The sequence below is a fragment of the Colobus angolensis genome, unplaced genomic scaffold (assembly GCF_000951035.1).
Source record: "Colobus angolensis palliatus isolate OR3802 unplaced genomic scaffold, Cang.pa_1.0 Scaffold52, whole genome shotgun sequence".
NCBI classification, from domain to species: Eukaryota; Metazoa; Chordata; class Mammalia; order Primates; family Cercopithecidae; genus Colobus; species Colobus angolensis.
The window spans coordinates 10,575,320-10,588,279 of NW_012118710.1; the positions used below are offsets into that span (position 1 = coordinate 10,575,320).

At 38.0% G+C, this 12,960-nt stretch overlaps 1 protein-coding gene across 3 annotated transcripts in view; it reads right to left on the reverse strand.

Moving 5' to 3' along the window:
• Positions 1-12,960, reverse strand: part of NRG1 (neuregulin 1) — a 1,122,805-nt gene that overhangs the window by 244,021 nt on the left and 865,824 nt on the right. The window lies entirely within an intron of this gene.

The following is a 12,960-nucleotide window of genomic DNA, read 5'->3' on the forward strand; positions in this document are numbered from 1 at the left end:
TCCACAAGGAATATGTTCCAAGATCCCCAGTGGATGCCAGAAACCATGGATAGTACCAAACCCTATATAAACTATTTTTTACCTATACATACATACCTATGATCAAGTTTAGTTTATAAATTAGTCACAGTAAGAGATTAGCAACAATACTTAATAATAAAAAAAATAATATTAGTAATATGTTGATGTCACTAATCTTGTACTTTGGGGCTATCATTACATGAAGGGTTCCTTAAACATGAGCACTGCTACATTGTGACAGTTAATCTGATAACCAAGATGGTTACTAAGTGACTAAAGGGTGGGGAGTGTAGACATCACAGATCCCGTGGACAAAGGAAGGACTCATGTCCCCAGCGGGACAGAACAGGACCAGCGAGATTTCACTCAGAGAGGTGCACAATTTAAAACCTGGGAATTGTTTATTTCTGGAATTTTTTAATCTAATGTTTTCAGACTGCAGTTGATGGCAGATAACTGTAACTGCCAAAAGCAAAACTGGACAAGGGGGGACTGCTGTATTCTCACATAGAGCCTACGCTGAAAACCTCACTATATATTCATATGATTTCAGACAACATAAAAAGAGTAAATGTCATTTGTTGTTCCTTCCTACATTTCTGGCACTTTAGTAAGAGCTTTACATATCTTTACATATCTCATTTTAATTTCACAACCACCCTATGACATCAGTACTCTTATACCCATTGTACAGGTAAAGAACCTGGGCTAGGCTGAGTGCAGGGGCTCATGCCTGTAATCCCAGCTCTTTGAGAAGCCAAGGCAGGTGGATCCCTTGAGCCCAGGAGTTCGAGACCAGCCTGGGCAACATGGTAAGACCCTGTCTCTACAAAAAAAGAAGTAGCCAGACAAGGTGGCACGTGCCTGTGGTCCCAGCTACAGGCAAAAGTGGGAGGATTGCTTAAGCCCTGAAGTTGGAGGCTTCAGTGAGCTGAAATCTGAGCCACTACACTCTAGCCTGGGCAACAGAGCGAGACCCTGTCTCAAAAACAAAAAACAAAAGGACCTGAGCTAAGCTCTCTAAGTTCACACCAGCACTGAGCAGTGAAGCCAGGCTTTAGCCCCCTAAGTACACACACATTCTGTTACAGTGCCTGCGTTTTTATTCTTTATATATGAGAGAGAGAGTGTGTGTGTGTGTGCATGCAGTATGCACATGTGGACTGCAAGCAGTAAATAAGAGGAGCAGAACACTTATGAAAATGTGGGAAATTTCGGTGAAAATCTATCCCAATTGTATTGTGCGTATCTGCCTCCAATACACAAGAAAACACAGTAGCACAAAGAAGGGTATAGAGATTTGGGGGAGCTTCTGAAAAAGTTACTTTTACCAAATAAGATCACACAAAAAATCAAACGTGTTTATCACAAATTTCAGATCTCTTGGAAGGAAAAATATTCTGCTTAGTTTGGTTTTCATTCTATCCTGGAACCTCCTGTATTATCTAAAAGAGTACACTGGGTGACCTTCATAGCACCAGAGCAGAACTTTAATTTAGAATTTAGCAAATAAAATAACAGAATATGTGTGTGACATTATTGTTAGCTTAGCTTAGGATCTCCCAGGGGAAATCTGGTTTGTGTAAATTTCTATCCAAATCTGAAAATGTTTCAAATCTTGTGTAAAATCTCATTATTATGATTATTTTCATAGATATTATCTGACGCCATTTCCTTCTACAAGGTAATGCCTCCTCCCTCAAAAAAAAAAAAAATCAGTTATACATATTACATTTAGGTTAATGAAATAACAACCTTTAACTCGTGTTAAGAAACATCCATTCAAAACTATTTATTTTAAGAGCTAGTGAGTTTTAATGTTTACGGGCAAAGTATCCATTGAGAAAACTACTCTTGAATACAGAGCTATACCACTGTTTTCTTTTTGTTTTAACAAATAGGTGCTGCTTTCCTTTATAAGAATTTGATGTCGCCGGGCGCGGTGGCTCACGCCTGTAATCCCAGCACTTTGGGAGGCTGAGGCGAGCAGATCACGAGGTCAGGAGATCGAGACCATCCTGGCTAACACATACAAAAACTAGCCAGGCGAGGTGGCGGGCGCCTGTAGTCCCAGTTACTCGGGAGGCTGAGGCAGGAGAATGGCGGGAACCCGGGAGGCGGAGCTTGTAGTGAGCTGAGATCCGACCACTGTCTCAAAAAAAAAAAAAAAAAAAAAGCCGGGCGCCTTGGTGGGCGCCTGTAGTCCCAGCTACTCGGGAGGCTGAGGCAGGAGAATGGCGGGAACCCGGGAGGCGGAGCTTGCAGTGAGCCGAGATAGCGCCACTGCACTCCAGCCTGGTGGACAGAGCGAGACTCCGTCTCAAAAAAAAAAAAAAAAATAAGAATTTGATGTCTTCCAGTTTTCTCAAAGAGCTTAATAATGCTCAAAACTAAATTAACTTTAATTAACTCTAAGATAATAGCCACATTATATGGCAACATTCAACAGTATTTAAGTGTAAGTCTATCTCATATCTGGTAAAAAATATTCTAACCCTAAGAAATCTCATCAACAGAAAAACTGATACATTGCTATTATAATAACAGCATAATTTTATCATACTACTCGTTAGTTAGAATGCCACAATATTAAAGTAGCTCTTAAGAGAAACTTATTTATGATTTACTTAAATATGTACATTGTATCCAGTAGTCTACTAGTTAATGCTCTTGAAACTAAACCTGTCAGTCAACTGAACCAGATTTTTAATTATGAATAAAATTACTATGCCATCTGATCTTATTCACATCTTTGTAGTCAACTTTTTTTCCCCACTGTTATTTCCCATTTCTTTACCCTGCCATTACACCAAATCAAATGGTAGTCCTTTAAAAAAATACAGTAACCTTTTCTTCCTGGTTTTCACATGAAATCTTATGTCTGTGAATTCTTTTTTCTGCATCCTTATGGTAATAAGCACTGGGAAACTAGGTCCTTTACAGAGTTGGATGGTCATAAAAAGCTATCTTCCTTGTACAGCTCAGGAGGACATCTCTAGTCCTCTTTCTTACATCTTCACATATTGTCACTCTTTGTACAAATTACATTCCAGTGGGAGTTAGGGCAGCAGGAACGGGGAACTCCAAGCCTCATTCCTATTCACATTCCTAATTCTGCCATAGGTCAGTTTGTCACCCACACAACTGGGACTAGATATTGCAAGGATTTATGAGATTCTTTATGGATTTCAAAACAGAATTTTCTTCTCTATCTGCTCTGGGCTTTTGAAGATTTGCTTTTCTGTGTTTCTGGGGCTCCTGGAAGCCTCCTCGGCAGGTTCTGGAAGTAGAGGTAACGAGCATCCTAGCAATAGGTGACGTTATGCTAATTTCACTCTGCTTCTATATGCTCTTTGAATTGCAAGGATGTTCAGGATCAAAATAATGAGCATGAAAAGGATGCGGCGAGTAAGTCCTTGAAAGGATTGGAAAGTCTGTCACCAGCAATGGCCTAGGACAAAATCGTGAGATATTAAAATAAATATTTATATTTGGTAGTGGTTCTATTTTCTGTTCATCTTTTCCTTGGATCTTGCCATCCAGGGCTTTGAAACAACACAGCATTCCCTTGCTCTGAGCCTCATTTTCCTGTTTTCTTCTCCTGTTTCTCTGTCCTAGATTTGATCTTTGCTAGAGAATATTTAAACCAATTTGTGTTTACATGTTAATATTGTAATATATTTTTAATTTAATTATCTTGGGGCAATTTCATAAGTATAATGTATTAACTCATATGAATATTGTGGGAAAGTACTACAAGTTAAAGAAATCGTGTCTTAGTACTCAAATGACCCCATACGGGCCAGTCCCATACATGTCATATGATAAATACCATGGCATTATTTTATGCTCCATATGAGGCTACATGGGACATCCCTTCATGGTTACTTCCCCAAATATATCTCAAGCTTTCAAAAGCATAGGCTGTATGCTTAACTTTTTTGTATATTTTGTAGAGCTACACGTTACTATACACACGTTAGACATGTAATACTTATTAAGGCAATTTTCACCACACATAGATACATGCCTTTTGAGAAACATATAAACACCTCCTTTGTTTTCTTTTGATGAAGCTTTTTCCACTGAGCCTCCTTCCTCTCAAATGTGATACCTAATACAAATCTTCTTCTCCTAGCCACCCCACATGCACCACTTAGAAGATATATCCTGAATACTATGAGAGTGTTTAACAGGAAATATGAATCTGGTCTTTATTACAAAAGAAAAGTTCTTCAAGGATGTGAACTTAAATGGACATCTAAAAAAGAAGTAGTACTTTGCTAAGTAAAGAAGGTGGGATAAGTACTCCAGACAGACAAACCTGCAAGGAATTTGATGTATTTTATAAAAAGAAAAGGGGGCAATATGGTTGGAAAACAAAGAACTCACTTAGGTTCCAGCTATATCATGCTGCTCAGGGTAATGACACAGTTAGAGTAAGCCCCAAACAGGTGCAAGCAGGCAGATGGAGAACCATAAATTTGGCCAAATTTTATCTTGTTCTGACATAAAATTACTCATTTTTACTTACAGAATTTCTTAAATATTTTCCTATTTCCAGAGATCCTCAATAAAGTCATCTTTTTTCCTTCCCTAAGTATTTTTCCAATTTACTAGAGAATTCATCATCGCTAGGGTGCAGCAGTTGCTGACCAAACAAAATCACGAATTGCTATTCTTGATAAATTATTCATTCACAATTAGTAATAATTTGACACTCTTACCTTCTTATGTACTATGACTTCTATTAACTAAGAAGCATGACTTTTAGCCAATGGAACATTTTTGTGGCTTTTATAAAACAATAACCTGAATAATCATCAAGCTAAGAGCCAAATCAAGAATGCAATGCCATTTATAATAGCCGCACAAAAGATAAAATACCTAGGAATAAATCTAAGCAAGGAGATGAAAGAGATCTACAAAGAGAACTATAAAACATTGCTGAAAGAAACAAATAGATGACACAAGCAAATGGAAAAACATTCCATGCTCATGGATTAGAAGAATTAATATCATTAAAATGGCTGTATTGCCCAAAGCAATCTATAGAATCAATGCTATTCTTACCAAACTACCAACAACATTTTTCGCAGAATTGAAAAACTATTTTAAAATTCATACAGATCCAAAAGGGAGCCTGAATAACTAAAGCAATCCTAAGCAAAAAGAACAAAGCCAGAGGCATGATATCACTGGACTTCAAACTATACTATAAGGCTACAGTAATGAAAACAGTATGGTAATGATACAAAAACAGATACATAGACCAATGGGACAGAATAAAGAACCCAGAAATAAATCTGCACACCTACAGCCATCTGATCTTTGACAAAGTTGACAAAAATAAACAATGGGGAAATGACTCCCTGTTCAATAAATGGTGTTGGGAATTAACTAGCCATATGCAGAAGAAAAGCTGAACTGCTGCCTTTCACCATATACAAAAATTAACTCAAGATTCATTAAATATTTAAACATAAGACCCCAATCTATTAAAATCCTAGAAGAAAACCCAGGAAATACCATTTTGTACATTGACCTTGGCTAATAATTTATGGCTATGTCCTCAAAAGCAATTGCAACAAAAACAAAATTGACAAGTGGGACCTAATTACACTAAAGAGCCTCTGCACAGGAAAAGAAACAATTGACAGAGTATACAGACAACCTACAGAATGGGAGAAAATATTTGTAAACTAAGCAGTGGGCAAAGGTCTAATATCGGGATTTCTATAAGGAACTTAAATCAACAAACGAAAAACAACCCCATTAAAAAGTGGGCAAAGGGTTGGGTATAGTGGCTCATGCCTATAATCCCAACACTTCTGGAGGCTAAGGTGGGAGGATCACTTGAGCTCAGAAGTTTGAGACCAGCCCAGGCAACATAGTGTGTCCTAGTTTCTACATTTTTTTTTTCTTTTAATTAGCTGGGTGTGGTAGCACACATCTGTAGTTCCAGCTACTTAGGGGCTGAGGTGAGAAGATTGCTTGAGCCAGGATTTTGAGGCTGCAGTGAGCTGATCACACCACTGCACTCTGGTCTAGGAAACAGAGCGAGACCCTGTCTCAAAACAAAACAAAACGAAAAAACAGGGCAAAGGACATGAACAGACACTTCTCAAAAGAAGACATGCAAGCAGCTACCAAACATATGAAAAAAAATTCTCAACATCACTAATCATCAAAGAAATGCAAATCAAAACCATAAAGAGATACCATCTCCCACTAGTCAGAAAAGAAGTCAGAAAATAATAGATGTTGGTGAGGCTGTGGAGAAAAGGGAATGCTTATAGACTGTTGACGGGAATGTAAATTAGTCCAGCCACTGTGAAAAGCAGTTTGGAAATTTCTCAAAGAACTTAAAACTACTATTCAACACAGCAATTCCATTACCAAGTATATACCCATAGGAAAATAAATCATTCTACCAAAAAGACGCACGCACTTACGTGTTCATTGCAGCACTATTCACAGTAGCAGACATGGACTCAACCTATATGCCCATCAACAGAGGATTGGATAAAGAAAATGTGGTGCATATACACCATGAAATACTACTCAGTTTTAAAAAAGAATAAAATCATGTTGTTTGCAGCAACATGGATAGAGCTGGAAGCCATTATCCTAAGAGAATTAACTCAGGAACAGAAAACCAAATACTTCATATTCTCACTTATAAATGAGAACTAAACATTAGATGTACACGGACACAAAGATGTGAAAAAATAAACATTGAGACTACTTGGGTCAGGAGGAAAAGGCTAAAAACTACATATTGGGTACTGTGCTCACTACCTGGGTGATGGGACCATTCATACCCCAGACCTCAGCATTATGCAATATATTTGTGTAATGAACCTGCACCTGTACCCCCTGAATCTAAAACAAAAGTTGACACTATTTTTTTAAAATCTGAACGATCAGTAATACAGTTTAATTTAAAGCAACGGGTTTGTTAGTAATCTATAGGGTAACAATTAGCTTTCCAGTGTATCAAATTTTCAAGCCTAATCAAAGCTTCAGCAGTAATCCACCTGACCCAAAATACTTACTTATTTCCTACATACTGGCATAAATCCATTAGATGATGTTTTTGTATTAAAAACAAAAACAGGTGCATTTGGTAATATTTGAAAATCCAATTCGTGTGGCAATAAAAATCAATAACTGCTTACTTTGCCAAAATGTATAACCTATATTTGGGGATGTAGTAAGAATTTTCCATACAACCATAATCAAAACATTTGTTGTATGTTACATGCATCATATAAATTGAAATAGCGAAGTTTTCAAGCATGAAGCATGTTAAAAACTTTGGATCTCAGAAAATATCAAATAATACTACACATATGCAGGTGCTTTGAAAATGGTAAAGCACTACAGAAGGTATCAAGTAAGATATGCAAGTAATATATATATATACACACATACCTATACACACACAATAGCAGAAACCAAATGTAACTGCATTTCTGCAAATGATGTAATGATTCTTATTTGTCTGATTTGCATTTTCGGAAAAGACTGCTCATATGTTACAGCAGCAGCTAAGTTTACAACAATTTTTCTTTGTTCTTGGCAAACAAAAAAAGGTTAAGAATTTGCAGACAAGTCTTGGCAAAGAAGTGTTCTGATTCAGCTTTGCCAGTCCCTGAGAGCAACAGTATATAGCTGGAAAATACGTAGGTTATGAACTTGTTAGAAAAATTTTCAGTTAGTATTGCTAATCAGTACAACAACATCTTCAAGTCATAATTGGGCCTTGAGGAATATTAAAATACTGTTAGAGCATTTTACTCACTAGCTGGTTCTGCCCTTTCCCATTTAGATGGTCTGTTTTTCTATGCAGAAGTATTATATGTGTTGATATGGTAAAACTGCAAAACCAATACTTCCCTATTCTACCTAAACATAAAATTTGACTTGGAATGTCATATTTTGTACTGTCAAAGATAAGCCGGATTATTTCCCATATCATAAAGTTTTGTTTTCTGACACAGATCTTCACTGATATATATAAAAATGCTGTTGGAAATTTTATTCTCAAAAATGATACAGATACTTTTGTATCCAATGACACTTCTGGTTGGATTTGCATATTCATTGACCAAACCTCAAAATTCACAATATGGTAAACCTAGAACAAAGTTTATAGATCACATAATCAATTCCATTGACCCATTACCCCTGTTTGACAGACAGAGGCTGAGCCCCAAGGAGACATATCTATAATGGATATGTTTCTAGGCCTTTTGTTTAAAGTGACAAATCAACTACTACGGGAGAAATGATGACCACTTTTTTTTTTTTTTTTTTCTGAAGAGCTAAATGTTGCAAGCATTTTTCACTCCTTTCCCTTTTTCTTGCTTGCTTAGACAGGATATATTTCCTCTTTGTCAGCCTGCCTCACAGCCCCAAATTCTTTTGCCCCTTATATGGAAGGATATCACTTGCTTAAGCATGTTGAGAAGCACAAATAAAAAGAACCACTAAAAAGATTTTTTATACACATGCACATGCGCGCGCGCGCACACACACACACACACATGCAGACACACACTAGCTTCAGCAAGCCAGCCAATATAGAGAATTACCTAAAATAAACTATTATGCAGAATAGAGTATTAAGACCTGAGATTATCCTAGTTTCACTTTGGCCTTATTCCTACCTCTTTGTCTTTATAGAAATGTCACAATTTTACTGTCTCAAGTTTTCACATGTATCTGTCTTTGTTTGGCTATTCTTAAAACTAAAACAAATAAATAAAAAATTTAAAACCAATTTGATAGCTCACTACCCGAAATAGCTACTGCAATGCTATTTTTGAAGGAATGGGATTATTGTTCCATTTCTTCTTTGTAGTTTTCAAGTTACAAAATAGATGTATCCTTATTATAAACAAATTCAAACAATATACAAGTATAAAAAAGAAAATATGGGAATTTCTCCCTATAACACACCTTACGTAAAGCATCCATTGTACCAGGAAGGCAATATGGTATTATGTCTAAGATTCAAGTGCTGAAACCACCTTGCCTGGATTCAGTTCCTGCTGTTCCACTAACTAACTGCGTGGACTTGAACAAGTTACCCATTTTTTCAGTTCCTCATTCATGTCATCAATAAAAGGCACTAGGAAAAGATACTTACCATATAAGGTTGTTACGCAGGGTAAATGAGATAATGGCACTTAGAAGAATGTCTGGTATATAATAATTGCTCAATCAATGCTAGTTATGATTAGCAGATCCTCTTGGAATGCTAACAAAGGTATAAGTAGTAATAACAGTGAACAGCTGTTGAAGGAAATTCATGTGATCATAAAGCTATGATTTCAGTTTGCATTTTACCATTCTGTTATCCCAATGTCAAATTTAGTTTAGTAAGTTATTATTAATATTGCCAAATGGCTAAATTATATGGCCAATGTCAAAGCCTTTTGAAAAGTATGCATAGTTGTTGAAGTAATTCAAATAATTTTTATTCTACATGTATATTGACCAAATATGTATGTCTCTTAGTATCTAAGCAGAAATGTCTTTCTGTAAAAATTCCAATTCCTCTAAAAGCTTTCCCCTTCCACCCCACACATCCCCCATAAAGGACCATCTTCTGTCCTACCTCTTTCTTCTCCTTATTCCTGGATTATGAAGGCCAGCTCAGGTCAATCCATTCCTGTGGCATGGAATGACCTGTGATCGCATCATAGCCTCCTACCTGGCATGTGCCGGGCAGAAAAGAGACCAGCACAATGTCCAGCACGGGAAGGAAGCTTCTGCCTTAATTCTACCCCACTGGTCCTGGCTCTGCCCATTTCATTAGCTTCCCAGTGGCCGTGCATCGTAGCTCCCTGGGGCTGTATTCTCCACATTTAGGGTCACAGCTGCATGCTCCTAACCTCATGTTACTCATCTACTTCTCACATGCTCAGAAATTTCCTTTAAAGCACACCTTTACCTTCACAAAACGTATTTACATGAATAGAGAGTTCTTACTGTTTTTATCCATAAGCGCATTTGGCCGACTCAAATGCAAGACATTGCAATTCAGTGGACTAACCCTAGCTGGTACACACTTTGAAAAAGTGCTCAAAGCCAGTCAATCTAGGAGGCATAAGATAATCTAACTACTGTCGCTTCTTTAACTTTCAGCATAAAATGCCTCTGTGTATTTGGGGCTAAGCTTAAGTGGAACACTGATCAGAAGTGTCTGTGATGATCTGAAAAATAATGAGAAAAAGTGCAATGCTTTCATAAAACTGAAGACGGGGTTTTCTGTGGGGATTTAGGGCTATAAGCAGCTCTTACCTACTTATTTTATATTCATACACACACACACACACACATATATATTTGTAATGTGTGTGTGTGTTGAAAAGAAACAGTGATGGCCAAGCAGGGTCATGTAAGTTTGTTTACTGATGTATTTGTTGATAAATATCTGTTGTATGTTTTTCATAATTTTGAACATGTATGTCTGGTTGCTCCATGAATTGGAAAAGTTTCCATTTTATCTGGTCCAGGAGGTAAAATAGATCAGTCCACTATTAAAATACTTTAAAAACACACCCTCTTTTTCTCAAAGCCCCTAATCTATAGGTATGGTGAGAAAATTAACCTTTGTCTTTTTGGAACACTCTCCCCAGAGGTTTTTCTCAGGGTATGGCCTGGAAAAAAAAATAGGAAGACCCTGTTTCAAAAAAAAAAAAAAAAGGAGGAAAGAAAAGAAAGAAGATTCCAGTAGAAGAAAGAAAAAAGGAAAAAGAACAATGTTTATAAGAGCCTGGAGAGAGAAGTTGAGAAGAAAAAGACCTGTTTTTTACTTTTTTGGGTAGCACTGCTAAGGATACGGCCCAAGGTATGGCCTGGACCGGAGAGGGCGGGACCATCTTCTGGATTACTGAGAAGAGGCCTGTCTCAGCCTGCATGGTCCTTAGGGTGCAGTGGCCCTGAGGCTTCCGGGTGCCTGGCTGAGCCCTTTGTTGTAGTTATCAGTGACATCATCAGCCCAACATGAGCACAGCCATGTCTTCTCCAGAATCACTCATCCTGCACTTTCCCATTTCCTCACCATCCACTCCTCCAGTCAAAGAACAGGCAGGAATAGAGGTGATATTCCATTTTATTAGAGTCCTGCAACTTTGGGGTATTTTTTTCTTTCTTTAGCAGTGCTACCCAAAAAAGTAGAAAACAGGTCTTCGTCTTCTCACCTTCTCTCTGCAGGTACTTATAAATACTGTTCTTTTTCCTTTTTTCTTTATTCTACTGGAATCTTCTTTCTTTCCTCCTTTCTTTATTTTTTATTTTTTTGAAACAGGGTCTCCCTACATTACCTATGCTAGAGTGAAGTAGCGCAAACACGGCTCACTGCAGCCTTGACTTCCTGGGCTCAAGCAGTCCTTCTGCCTCAGCCCCTCAAAGTGCTGGGATTATAGACACAAGGCATTATGCCTAACCCCCTTTCTTTCCTTTCCTTTCTTCCCTCCCCCTCTATTTCTTTCTTCTTCCTTTCTATCTCTCTTTCTTTCCCTTTCTCCCTCCCTCCCTTGCTTCCATTATTATTATTATTATTATTAATGTCTAGGATAGCTATGTTCTTTCTCCTGTTTCTGACCAAGACGTTTTTTCCACTAGTTAAAAATCTTCTCTCTCTTTTGGGGCTAAGTTTTAGGGGGAAAACAAGCCAAAAAAAAAATCCAAAAACCAGATTTTTACAGGCAAGGCCACATTTTTTCCCTGTAGCAATAATTGTAGGGTCTGAATGAAAGGAGAGTAAAAGGATCAAGACAGATGAAATGTTAACCTCTAAACATATTAGCTCCCACCACCACCACCTCCAGTACACACACATCAACAGGCTAGGACATCCAAAATATTAATGAATTACTGAGAAGGTGGAAAGTAGAGAGGTTCAAGCCAAACATAGGGATGCCTTTTCAGGACCCTCAGACTTAAATCTAAAATGAAACTAACAAAGTCATCCTCCTCAATGAAGCCCTCCTCTGCTGTCTCTTTTCTCTATTTCTATTAATGGAATCAACAACCAACCTATTTACCAAGAAATGTGAGTGTCACCTTTGACTCTTCCCCCTCTCCTTTCATCACTTGCATCCCTCAAATTCCAATTCCTCTTCAATCTACTTTGGCTATGGCATCCAAAGCCTTCCCTCCTCAGGCTGCCAACACTACCTTAATCCAGGCTCTAATCATGCCTGTTTTAAAATCTTAAGTATTTTTTTAAGATTACAAAGTTATATGTGAATAATAGAAACAATTCAGGCCAGGTGTGGTGACTCACGCCTGTAATCCCAGCACTTTGGGAGGCCGAGGTGGGAGGATCATTTGAGGCCCGGAATTTGAGACCAGCCTGGGCAACATGGTGAAACCTCATCTCTATGAAAAAATACAAAACTTAGCTGGGTGTGGTAGTGGTCGCCCGTAGTCCCAGCTACCTAGGAGGCTGAGGTGGAGGAATCACCTGAGCCTAGAAGCTTGAGGCTGCAGTGAGTCATAACTGCACAACTGTACTCCAGCCTGGGTGACAGAGCCAGACCCTGTCTCAAAAAATAAAACAAAATAAAATAAAATAAATAAGAAAAGAAAAAAGAAACAATTCAAATTATATACAAGTATAGGCCAGGTGCAGTGGCTTATACCTGTGATCCCAGCACTTTGGGAGGTCGAGGTGGGTAAATCATTTGAGGTCAGGAGTTCGAGACCAGCCTTGCTAACATGGTGAGACTCCATCTCTACTAAAAGTATGAAAATTATCTCAGCATGGTGATGTGTGCCTGTAGTCCAGCTACTCAGGAAGCTGAGGCCCTAGACTCTCTTGAACCTGGGAGGTAGAGGTTGCAGTAAGCCAAGATTGCACCACTGCACTCCAGCCTGAGTGACGGAGTGAGACTCTGTCTCAAAAGAAACAAAACAAAA